We start from the raw sequence: 12,149 nt of genomic DNA on the forward strand, positions 1-12,149 counted from the left end.
CCTGCCATCTAGGTGAGGAGGAGGTTGTCTCAACATGCCTCACTGAGTTCAATCAACATAGCCTTAAGAGCCCTTTTTGTCCCGACACAGTAGCAAAAAACCTAGATCTTAACAATGGAGCATATGATATTTGCAGCAAGAGTGTTTGTATCATCTTAATACAGCATTAAATACCTTGTAAAAGATCAACGTGTTGTCAAAGGTTTGAAGCATATCACAGGGAAGAACTGGATTATTTTAGTATAATGTGAGAGGGTTTGAACCATCTCAGGCCTTGAGCTCCATTATTGCGGTATCTAAGCACCTGGATCAACTCAGTGCTGAATGTAAGAGCTTTAGCCACCCTTCCATGAAAATTTAAAAAGCTTAGGTCATTTTAATATAGTATCTAAAACCTTGATCACTTTACTGCTGCCTCAGAGTGGTTGGATTACCTCAGTGCAGTATCAAAGGTTTGAATCGGAATATGCCAGCAGTGATAGCAGGTGTTATTTTTTTAAATACATTCTTACTATAAATTCATTTCCAGCTTTTTCTGGTCAATTATTTCCAGTGTGAAAGAATTCTGCAGTTCTATATCTACAGAACAAATGAGTTGTACATGTAGCAACAATGCAGTATTCTGATCAGCCGTTACTAAAGTTTCTTCCAAAAATATTTTAATGACTTAGTTTGTAAACTATAAGTTGAAAGATAAGTGATTTGTGATCATTGTAATCTTCTTTGTCCCTCTCTCTGTCTCCCATCCTTTCCTGTGGGAGCCTTTTATGCGCACAGGGGCCCTAAAGTAGAAGAGGTGGGGGAGTGAGGGATGGCTATTTATGTCAGATGTGACACTCAATGAAATTTAGAGCCTTAATAGGAGCACCATTTTTGTGAGATTGTGAAAGGGCAGAAACAGACTGCTGTAATAGAAATAACAAGGGCGGTCGCACAAACAGCAGCAGCCTGAGGTTAGTAGCTCCCAGACAAGAGGACATTCAACCAACAGCAAAGAGGGAAAACAACAGCTGGCATAAGCCATCATCATATGTCTTGATCTTTACCAGGGACAGGTGGTCAAAACAATTCCAGACTTTTCTCTCCATACAACGTTTTGGAGCCTGACATAACTATCTATGGTTGGAATGTTTTAATATGTGGTTCTTTAGATCTTTGTGTTGTATGAATGCACATTTCCCACAACCTCCAGAACCGTTTGGAGTTGCATCAGCCCAGCATGCAAATATATGGATTCATATGCCTGAAGATCAGGGCTTTATGGATGGGATGCTCTCTGCCTCCACTGAGAGAGTATATCGTGCATTTCACTTTGGTATCTCCTAACAGCTGGCCACAGAGCAACACTGCAGTCTTAGTGGAGTCTGCTTACTTTATCAACCTCAAGATGAGTGCACTGATTGCAGCTGCTGCTGAAAGGGCGGGAGAATGGGATTATGAAGAGAGACAAATGTAGTCTGGATGGAAGGAGTGGATTCCTTTTTAGGGCAGCTATATTTATGTTGCAGTTACTGTCTTGCAGAGGTAAGAGCCCCCAATGGAATATGCTTCCCTGTGGGTCAAAGAGACAAGTGTCTCCACCTGCTTGGAAGGCTAAGGCCCAGTCATCACTACATTTTTAAAATAAAAATCATAAACTGCAGGTTAGAGAACTTCACACAATAAAGACCTGACCTGTCTTCTAAACTCAGAATTTGCATGGACAAATTTCTCAGTTTAGCTATGATTTTCCTCATTGAACACAGACATGTAGATATCCTACATGGGATAAGTACCAAAAAGCCATCAGAAAAATATAATTATACAATGTGTGAAAGGAAAACCCCTCTATAAATGCTTGTCAAATGAGTAACCATTTTTTTGGTAAAGTTTCTTTCTCTTCTTCAGGCAGGATCAAATGATTTCCAAACACCATGGCAAGACAGCCTGCGATGGTCATAGTGCAGAGAAGTTATTCTCTTTCAGCATGCACAAGCATGCATGGTATCACTTAAAGGGAATAAATGAGATTTACAAAAGAGGAACAACAGATTTTTGGAACCTATAATTGTGGTTATTGGGCAATATTGTCTAGCCCATAGCTCAAAACTTGACACTTACTGACTTTAATAAGGTTGTGTAATGCATAGCTATGCGAATTAAAACCCTGCTGAAAACTGATGGACTGTACTTTACATGTACATGAGCAAGTGATGATTGTCCAAATGCATTTTTTTAGACTTCATGCTATCAGATAGGATTATTCCCCTTCTATGCTCAACAAAAATCTTAAGTGAAATCCTGGCACCACTGAAGTCACTAGAAGTTTTGACATTAACTACAGCAGGGCCAGGATTTCACTGCTAGAACTGATAAAAATTTTAATAAAGGCTTTTAAACAACACAAGTATTGAGCATAGAAAATGTTAAGTGACTGAAGGAGGCCAAGAAGCCAATTATGATCTGTTTTCCTTGTTTTGCTTTAGCAGTTTGTCTCCCACATGTTCAGCTTTGTCTAACTAAAACTCAGACAAAACAGGTCAATATTACAAAAGGAACAATATGTACAAAAACTCAAAGCGTAATTCATAGGTCTGCAGTAGTATATATTTTAGCCAAATCCATTACTGGTTTAACTCAGTTTACACCAGCTGACGATCTGGCCTCGTTATTTTAATTATATCCATCAAATTCTGCCATCAGATAAATACTCTTATTGTCTTGGATGTGCTGAAGCAACTCTAAAAGCAAAATTTGGCCCCTGACATGATCCTCACTAATGTATATCTAAGTATTCGGGATACAAATGTAGATGAATTAAATATGTCATAGAATGATGTTCAGAAAAAAAAGAATAACTCATTCTTTTCCTTCAAAGATGTCAATGTGCTTTTCAAAGGAAGTAAATATCACTATCCTTTTTTTTTTTTTTTTTAGGCACAATGATCACTAGCAGAACCAGGAAAAGAATCCACGTCTTCTGAGACCTAGTCTAGTGCCCTATCCTCTTCAGACTATGCCTTTTCTTAGCAGAAAACATTGTGATCTATATTCATTTTCAGCCACTATGTCTAAAGATTGATTGCTTTACTTTCTCTTATAGTGAAGTAACTAGAACATCCATCTAGGAGTCAAACATACGTACAAGAACCTAAGCCTCTTCTGAGGCCTTATGAAATGCAGAGCCAGAATCCCCATCAGTCCAGAATAAATCATGTAATCTGGAAGGAATTACTAGACAACTTGGTCCAGATAATCACATTGGTGAGGCCCCAAAACTGGAGCTGAGTCCATTCAGTCATCAAAAATATCTTGGGCAGGTCCCAGAATGATGGGAAGCTTACATATCCACAGTGGATAGAGAAGAAGAAATCTGTCAGATCATGTAAAGATAAGATAGTGACTTTTCTAAATGAAGAGAGTAGGAAAATAGCCCAATTATTTATATGACTAATCAATACAGTATACATTTCTATCATGTAAGATAAAATATTAAAGATGGTCAACAATACCCATTTCTCTCAAGATTTTTTTCAGAATTTCCAGCAAAAACAAATTCATTTTTTTAATGAAAAACCATGACTTAACACAGAAAAATTGTCTGCTTTTTAAAATTATTTTTGGTAATTTTCTAATTTTGATAACATTTTCAGTATTCAAAAGCATTTTTTTTTAACCAAACACCAACAATGTTACCAAACATTTTTTAGTGCTTGGTTTCCATTATTTCATCAATACTTTCATTTTGGTTTTTTTCAAACTGTTCACGCGCTCACACACACACACATGCACGCATGCTATGTCACAACTCACTGCAAGCAGTTAATGATGAATCCATGAGTAAATCTAAATGTGAGGGCAAAATGTGTGTAAATTCAAACAAAAAAGGAAATTATTATCTATTTTTGGCCATTCCATGAGCAAAGAAGGACTATGTTCCCTGAACAAACCATACAGTGCAGATTATCCACTCGGCTCTACTCCTAGTCTGTCACTTTCATCGAGGAAGTGACTGGGCAGACCGTCTCCTCTTCCGCAATTCTCTCAGTCCCCAACTCCACTGAATATCTATTTCCACTGCAACCACAAAACTCTGTTATTGTAGTGCTGAGATCCCACTAGGCAGAGATGTCTAATTGAGCCAAACACTTTGGTGGATTTCTTTGTTTTTGTTTGTTGCAGCAGATAAATGTTCAATAAAGAGCAAGCAGAGGCTCTCAAACTAATTTTACTTGAGCCCAAACCTCAAGAACTAATGCATTAGTTTATGGCTAATTCAACTAACCACTTTCAAATTTCACAGCAATTTCTCAGAAGCCAGGACTAACTTCACTTGGAATGCCTAATATAGACATCCAAAAAGGAATCTAATTTTTCAAGGTAGCCAAAGCTAAAGAGATGGAATTTTTGTTCCACACTGTCTCTGATCTAGGATAGACATGATTGGTTTGTGTGCCTGCTGGCTGCAATGGGAAAAGATAACTGCAGTGAAGTGTTTTTAGTCAGTGGCCACAGGCCATGGTTTAGTGTGCTTGAATGGCTTTCTCAAGTCACATCCAGATGGAAAAAAAGCTCAGATAATCCGGCAGTTCAGAAGTTCCAAAAATGGATGGAACTTTCTGCAGCTCAGAGTCCAACATATAAGCAAGGTAGGAACACATCCAATTTGCAACTCTAATCTTCCAAGCCCTCTTTCTCCTTCCCTGCTCTCCCGCAGTAATGAGTCAAATTTTGCTCTCATTTATACTGGTGAATTCTGGAATAACTTCATCCAAGCAAACAAAATCACAGCTGTCATGAACTGCGGTGAGTTCAGAATCAGGCTCAGTCTGTTTACATCCTCCATTATGAAGCAGTAAACCAAGAAACAATGCTCTTGGGAACAGAGTAGTAACAAGTATCCATAGCTGCTCCACAAAAGTGTTCACAGCAGATATCACAATATAGCTTCCAGGAAGGTATTTTCAAAGCCATCCCCTCTAGAGCTTCCCACTCCACCCCATCAAAAGTCTTTTCAACAGCTGCTGTTATGACAGTCTTGTAAGGAAAATGTTGTTCTGTATGTTCTATTGTAGTTGCCAGCAAGTGAGTATTATCTTTAGTTCCTGAAGTACTAAACCAACAGGAACTGGATTTAATATTGTTTCCATTATTCAACTTCAGCAAAAGAGTTTATAGTAATGACTAAGGAGGGAGATGGAACAATCTGATTTGCAATCACATGAATTCTTCCCTGCTTTAAGAAACACCCCAAAGCATCAGCTAATCAGAGGGGTTGGATTATCAGAACTACTTTCCTCAGCATATCAGGGAGCTGGAAAAGCCAAAGGAAAGGAGGATGAAGAGTAAACAGGAAGCCTGACAGACGAAAACAGTAGCAAATGAGGAGCCAAGAGCCGGGGAGAGGATCAAGATAATTGAAATGCTGTAGCTAAATTCATCTATTTAAAATGCTTTACAACTGGACCTTACCTAATGTGCTTTAGTTAGGATATGTTTACCAGTAGCTAAGGTGCTTTGGCCAAATAAACCCTCTCTATGCGGGCTTTCTCACTGCCAAATAATAAGAAAACTGGCTATTAGTCTTCACTGACTACTACAGCAAGCTGTGGCAGAGAATGCTGAGGACACTGCTTGAGAATTTCTGAGCAAGTCCTAGAACAGACAAGGAGCTTACTCAGCTGCTTTTGGCTGTGCTTAAAAAAATGTGAGCAATGCCTTGCACCTGTGCACACACAAAAAAAGACAAGATATGGAAACATTTCAATAATAGTATTTACTGGGGGATGGGAAGCCTGTAGCATCCCTATAACAAAAGCAGCAGTAATGATTTTCATGCATGAGTGTTTTCTACAGTTTGTTTTTTAAACACTAGCAGCTCAGATGACTCTAAACTACTGAAGGGAAAAAAGTGCAAACCTTCCATAATTCATGAGTCTTGAAATAAAGGAAGTAGTTTCTGAAGAATATAACATTTGGAAATATAGTCATTTCCTGCTTATGAAGCACTTTGAGTAGTAGGTCTTCAACAGTGGAGATCTGAAAGATAAAAAGGGAGACAGGATTAGCCAACAATAACATTAGGACTAATATAAAAGTAATCAGGAAAAGTATCACCCTTACTAAATCTTATTCACTTTACCAGAATGTGATGTTCTTCCATGCACTTTCCTGCTATCTGTCCTCCAACTCTAGGTGTTACTTGAGTGGTCTCAGAGATGAATTTGATGAGTGGGTATCTGGGCTAAAACACCCAGGGAGAGTCAGACAATACTTTAGGAGATACAACCTGCTAAGAGAAGAACCCACACACACACAAATAAATTAATTAGGGTACTCCTTACACCTCGTGCAATTACTTTGGTGCAAAGTACAAAGTGAATGTAAAATGCTACAAAACCAGAATGGTGACATTTCATACCCATTTTGCACACGTGTGAGTGACCACACAAAATGAAAGGCAATGTGGAATCAGGCCCTTAGTGAATCCAACACAAAACCAGAGTCAAATGCCACAGCCCTCTGTTAGTGAAAACTCCCATTACCTCCACAGACCCTAGCATATTAAGTTTAATAACGTGCAGATGAGCCTGATTCACCACTCTATTATACCATTTTATGCCAGGGTAGCTCCACTGAAGTCCTTGGACTTACACTGTTTAAAAAAAGGTGTAAGGGTGGACAATTAAATGAGATGTATACAACACATTAGGAATTTCACAAGTAACTTATCTCTTCTGACACTATAGCGCAGGTGTCTGGCTTTCCTTTAGTTAGATGCTGGCTGCCTAATACAAAGACACTGCAGCCTCTAGTAACCATTTTTTCTCCTTTTGGAGTGGAGGGGTATTACCAGTACCCAAGACACATATGCAGCTCTTTGGGGAGTCAGAACCAATTTGTGGAACTGGGTATTGGATAATGTAAGCAACCTAGAATCAACAGCGCCACTGCATGGTGCCTTGCTGTAATGCAAAACACCAGAAAACTTAATTTGGGCAACCTTATCTTCTAAAGAGACAACCTTCTCTTAGGGTGAGGGGAACTTTAGGAAGTCTAAAAATGTAATAGGGCAAGAGCTTTCACAAACTCAATTCATGATCTAGACTGAAGAAACTCCATCTTGTGATGGTAACCTGATGCATAGATTTGTATATACATAGAGAGTTGTGTGTGACTTTAGTTTTCTTGCTTCTGCATGTTTTGGAAGCTAGGTCATCAAGGAGCTTGAGCTTTGCTATGTTGAAGGTGACATCAGCAATTTCAGAATCACCATAGCCATGTGTGGCACAGAATGCTGGTCAGGCTACAGATTGGTAAGAGCAGTGCTCAACCTGCATATAATCCCCCCACATCTCAAGAACCCCCAGCTCAACAGAAGAGCCTTCAACATAGCAAAGCTCAGGGCCGGCTCTACTGTTTTTGCTCCCCCAAGCAGCGCACTGAATTGCCGCCGCAGACGGCGGGGGCAGCCAGTGTGCCGTTAGGGCGGCACGCACATTTCCGTGGTGGCGGCAATATGGCGGCAGCTTCTGTCTTCAGCTGCCACTGAATTGCCGCCGCGGGCAGCTGAACATAGAAGCTGCCGCCTAATTGCCTCTGCCGTGGAAATGCGCGCGCCACCCTAATGGCACACGGACTGCCATCTGTGGCGGCAATTCGGCGCACTGCTTGGGGCAGCAAAAACACATGGACTGCCGCACCTTGCAGATTGCCATCCCAGGCACCTGCTTGGAATGCTGGTGCCTGGATCAGGATCTGGCAAAGCTCAAGCACACTGAATATCAGGTGCAGGTTCAGCAGTCACTTTGATGACAAGCTTTTTCTATATCCACTATTCACTGGCAACCCAACAGAAAAAATGGAACCAGTTCAAAGATGTGATTATTGACACAGCTAAATCAGTGCTGGGCCCAAAGAATACGAGTGGGGGCAGGAAAAGGAGGGAGTGGGGGTAGAATGGAGCAGGAAGAGGCGGGGCGGGGGCAGAGCAGGGGTCGAGCACCCCCCCGGGAACTCCAGAAGTTAGTGCCTATGATCAAGGAGCTACCTCGTGTCGGTAGATCATTGCCTGTGAATTCCCTTGAATAGAGTTTGAGTTATCTTAAGGTGGTATATTAACTATGTAAGTGTTATACCTTTCTGTTGGCAGAGTATTGCCCCTTTAAATCTCAAAGGACTCTATATGAAGATATGGGCAGCCATTTTGTGTCCATTCAATCAGAAGACTATCAGAAGAGACCCTTTATGTACTCTCTCATGGAAACTTTACTTATGTTCTTTCTTGTTTTGTTGTTCCTTTAATCTAAAATAATTGCCATTCTTACAGAAAGTATTTTCTCTTTGTGTATGGAGACACTTAATTCAAATACCAATCATATTCAGAAATAGCTTGTCCCCACCATTACTCCTGCCTATTTGCTCTTGACCCTGACATCGTAGACAGATACCCTACTAAACCAAATATTATGGTTATCATGATAGCTTCAAAACAGATATCCTGGGGAAATTTAAAAGAGTGTATTAGACGAGGGCAGCGTACAGATAAAACAGTAAAAAAGTGTTGTACTTTCTGGGTATTTTTTTATTTTTATTTATTTTCTGGGAGGGAGATTCTTATGAAACACTTTTTATTGACTTTTTTTGAAGAAGTTATTCCCAAGATGAGTTTAACCATGTTCTGAACATTTTCTGACTAAGTTATAACTGCCCGAAAAATTGGGTTTACAATGAAAGTGTTGATACAATTTTAACTACAAAGGTACCCATAGTTCCTCTGAATATATAATATTTCATGTATATAACATCTGTCATCATTAACGTTCCCAAACTGCTTTGAAGACTCCAAACCCTGGATCTAAAGACCTTTCAATGCTCAGAGGTTTATAGTCTGAATTGAGGACTATTAAAAAAATCACCCAGTTTTGAGCCCCCTCAGTAAAACTCTTCATGAACCTACATAGTCTATGAATTTAGTTTCTCTAAAAGGTCCTGACTCCCAACTGCTTTTCTTTATCTGTCTTTTGGAGGGAGGCTGAATCATATTATTTTTCCCTCCATGTCTTTGAGGAAAGTTGACTGCTCTTCAGGGATGGCCAGCACAAATTTGCATGAAGTGAACCTCAAAGGGTTCCAGTGATTTTATTTAACAAATCTCAAATAACCTCAAGGGATTTGAGAGGTAGGATGGTCTAATGGAGATGCCAGTAGATTAGGAATGAGGAGATCTAGAATCTATTCCCAGACTTGCCCCTGTCCTGATATATGAATATGGACAAATCACTTCACGTCCCTGTGCCTCTGTTTTTACCTGCTCTTTGTGTGTTTTGTCTGTGCAGAATGTAAACTCTTTGGAATAGATTGTTTCCTACTCTATGTTTATATGGCACCAAGAAAAATGGGTCCCTGATTTTGATTGAAATCTCTAGGTAGCACTGTAATATATCTACTACTACAAATAATAATTAACCTTTGGAGCTAGGGCAAATGAAATCCTACATATTTGGTTTGCTAGGATAATGCAAACAGAAATGGTCAGGTTTTGCACAGCCGTAAATACAGGAGTTTATGGGGTCAAACACTACAGTTTTTAATGGTGCATAACAACACTACTTGTCAAAATTTCGAGGCTAATATGTGGAGGTGGTCTCTAATCTCAACTTTGCCAGCTCCAATGTTCTGGTTCCAGCCCATCTATGTACAATACAGTTTAAGACAGGAAGTGAAGAATATCATAGCCAGTCAACAGACTTTTTATCAGTACATTAGAAGCAAGAGGAAGACCAAAGACAGAGTAGGCCCACTGCTCAGTGAAGAGGGAGAAACAGTAACAGGAAATTTGGAAATGGCAGAGATGCTTAATGACTTCTTTGTTTCGGTCTTCACCGAGAAGTCTGAAGGAATGCCTAACATAGTGAATACTAATGGGAAGGGGGTAGGTTTAGCAGATAAAATAAAAAAAGAACAAGTTAAAAATCACTTAGAAAAGTTAGATGCTTGTAAGTCACCAGGGCCTGATGAAACGCATCCTAGAATACTCAAGGAGCTAATAGAGGAGGTATCTGAGCCTCTAGCTATTATCTTTGGAAAATCATGGGAGACGGGAGAGATTCCAGAAGACTGGAAAAGGGCAAATATAGTGCCCATCTATAAAAAGGGAAATAAAAACAGCCCAGGAAACTACAGACCAGTTAGTTTAACTTCTGTGCCAGGGAAGATAATGGAGCAAGTAATTAAGGAAATCATCTGCAAACACTTGGAAGGTGGTAAGGTGATAGGGAATAGCCAGCATGGATTTGTAAAGAACAAATCGTGTCAAACCAAACTGATAGCTTTCTTTGATAGGATAACGAGTCTTGTGGATAAGGGAGAAGCTGTGGATGTGGTATACCTAGACTTTAGTAAGGCATTTGATATGGTCTCGCATGATATTCTTATCGCTAAACTAGGCAAATACAATTTAGATGGGGCTGCTATAAGGTGGGTGCATAACTGGCTGAATAACCATACTCAGAGAGTTGTTATTAATGGTTCCCAATTCTGCCGGAAAGGCATAACCAATGGGGTTCTGCAGGGGTCTGTTTTGGGACCGGCTCTGTTCAATATCTTCATTAACCATTTAGATATTGGCATAGAAAATACGCTTATTAAGTTTGCAGATGATACCAAACTGGGAGGGATTGCAACTGCTTTGGAGGATAGGGTCATAATTCAAAATGATCTGGACAAATTGGAGAAATGGTCTGAGGTAAACAGGATGAAGTTTAACAAAGACAAATGCAAAGTGCTCCACTTAGGAAGGAAAAATCAGTTTCACACAAACAGAATGGGAAGAGACTGTCTAGGAAGGAGTATGGCAGAAAGGGATCTAGGGGTTATAGTGGACTACAAGCTAAATCTGAGTCAACAGTGTAATGCTGTTGCAAAAAAAGCAAACATGATTCTGGGATGTATTAACAGGTGTGTTTACATGAGAAGTCATTCTTCCGCTCTACTCTGTGCTGGTTAGACCTCAACTGGAGTATTGTGTCCAGTTCTGGGCACCACATTTCAAGAAAGATGTGGAGAAATTGGAGAGGGTCCAGAGAAGAGCAACAAGAATGATTAAAGGTCTTGAGAACATAACCTATGAAGGAAGGCTGAAAGAATTGGGTTTGTTTAGTTTGGAAAAGAGAAGATTGAGAGGGGACATAATAGGAGTTTTCAGGTATTTAAAGGGTGTCATAAGGAGGAGGGAGAAAACTTGTTCACCTTAGCCTCTAAGGATAGAACAAGAAGCAATGGGCTTAAACTGCAGCAAGGGAGGTTTGGGTTGGACATTAGGAAAAAGTTCCTAACTGTCAGGGTGGTTAAACACTGGAATAAATTGCCTAGGGAGGTTGTGGAATCTCCATCTCTGGAGATATTTAAGAGTAGGTTAGATAAATGCCTATCAGGGATGGTTTAAACAGTATTTGGTCCTGCCATGAGGGCAGGGGACTGGACTCGATGACCTCTCGAGGTCCCTTCCAATCCTATAATCTACAAATCTATGAACACATCACTAGAAAAATCTAAAGAAACTGTTTTTTTCACCCAAAAGACAGGTTTACTGCAATATGGAAATATACTGTAAAAATTATTTTTCCACATCCAGAGGTTGGAAACTGAGCCACTCTGTTTATGAAATACAATTTATTGGTGTGGTAATAGTTTTTTGAAGTGGTTATCATGGTTATCATGTTCAGCTGGACATAGGCAGTCAAAGCACAGTTTATGATTTCCTATGCACATCATTGTGAAATAGTACATAGGAGATTGCAGAAGGTATTTAATAAGAGTAGAATATAGCAAGACTTTCATCAAAATAAAAGGGAAGGAAATATTAAGGATTTTCTGACATGAGGCACAGGATACTTTGGGGGCAGTTAAACTAAAAGCATTTCAGCACTGTAAATGAATATTTCCTGGATAGACATGATCCATTCCTGATGGAAGGGTCTGTTGCATCTGAAAAATTCTAATATGCCAGTTACAAGTAAACTGATGCCACATATTGTCGGGTTCCATTCTCAGAGGAAGTTCATTTGCAGTTAGTGCAATAAAATGATACTATATCAATAATCTCAGCTCTGGTTATCCTCATAAATATATGCGAAGAAAAATGAAACGGTTAAATTTGACAGATACTT

At 39.6% G+C, this 12,149-nt stretch overlaps 1 long non-coding RNA gene across 2 annotated transcripts in view; it reads left to right on the forward strand.

The window, feature by feature from the left end:
* The window catches only part of LOC112059427 (uncharacterized), an 87,977-nt gene that overhangs the window by 24,249 nt on the left and 51,579 nt on the right, over positions 1 to 12,149 (forward strand). Inside the window, exons 4-5 of one of the 2 annotated variants that reach the window (XR_010602221.1) lie at positions 1,330 to 1,524; positions 2,917 to 3,553. The exons of the other annotated variant lie outside the window; for it this stretch is intronic. This is a non-coding gene — a long non-coding RNA (uncharacterized LOC112059427). Of the gene's footprint in view, positions 1 to 1,329; positions 1,525 to 2,916; positions 3,554 to 12,149 lie in introns of those variants that run through there. 2 annotated transcript variants of the gene reach the window in all.

Source organism: Chrysemys picta, chromosome 6, assembly GCF_011386835.1.
Source record: "Chrysemys picta bellii isolate R12L10 chromosome 6, ASM1138683v2, whole genome shotgun sequence".
Taxonomy (NCBI): domain Eukaryota; kingdom Metazoa; phylum Chordata; order Testudines; family Emydidae; genus Chrysemys; species Chrysemys picta.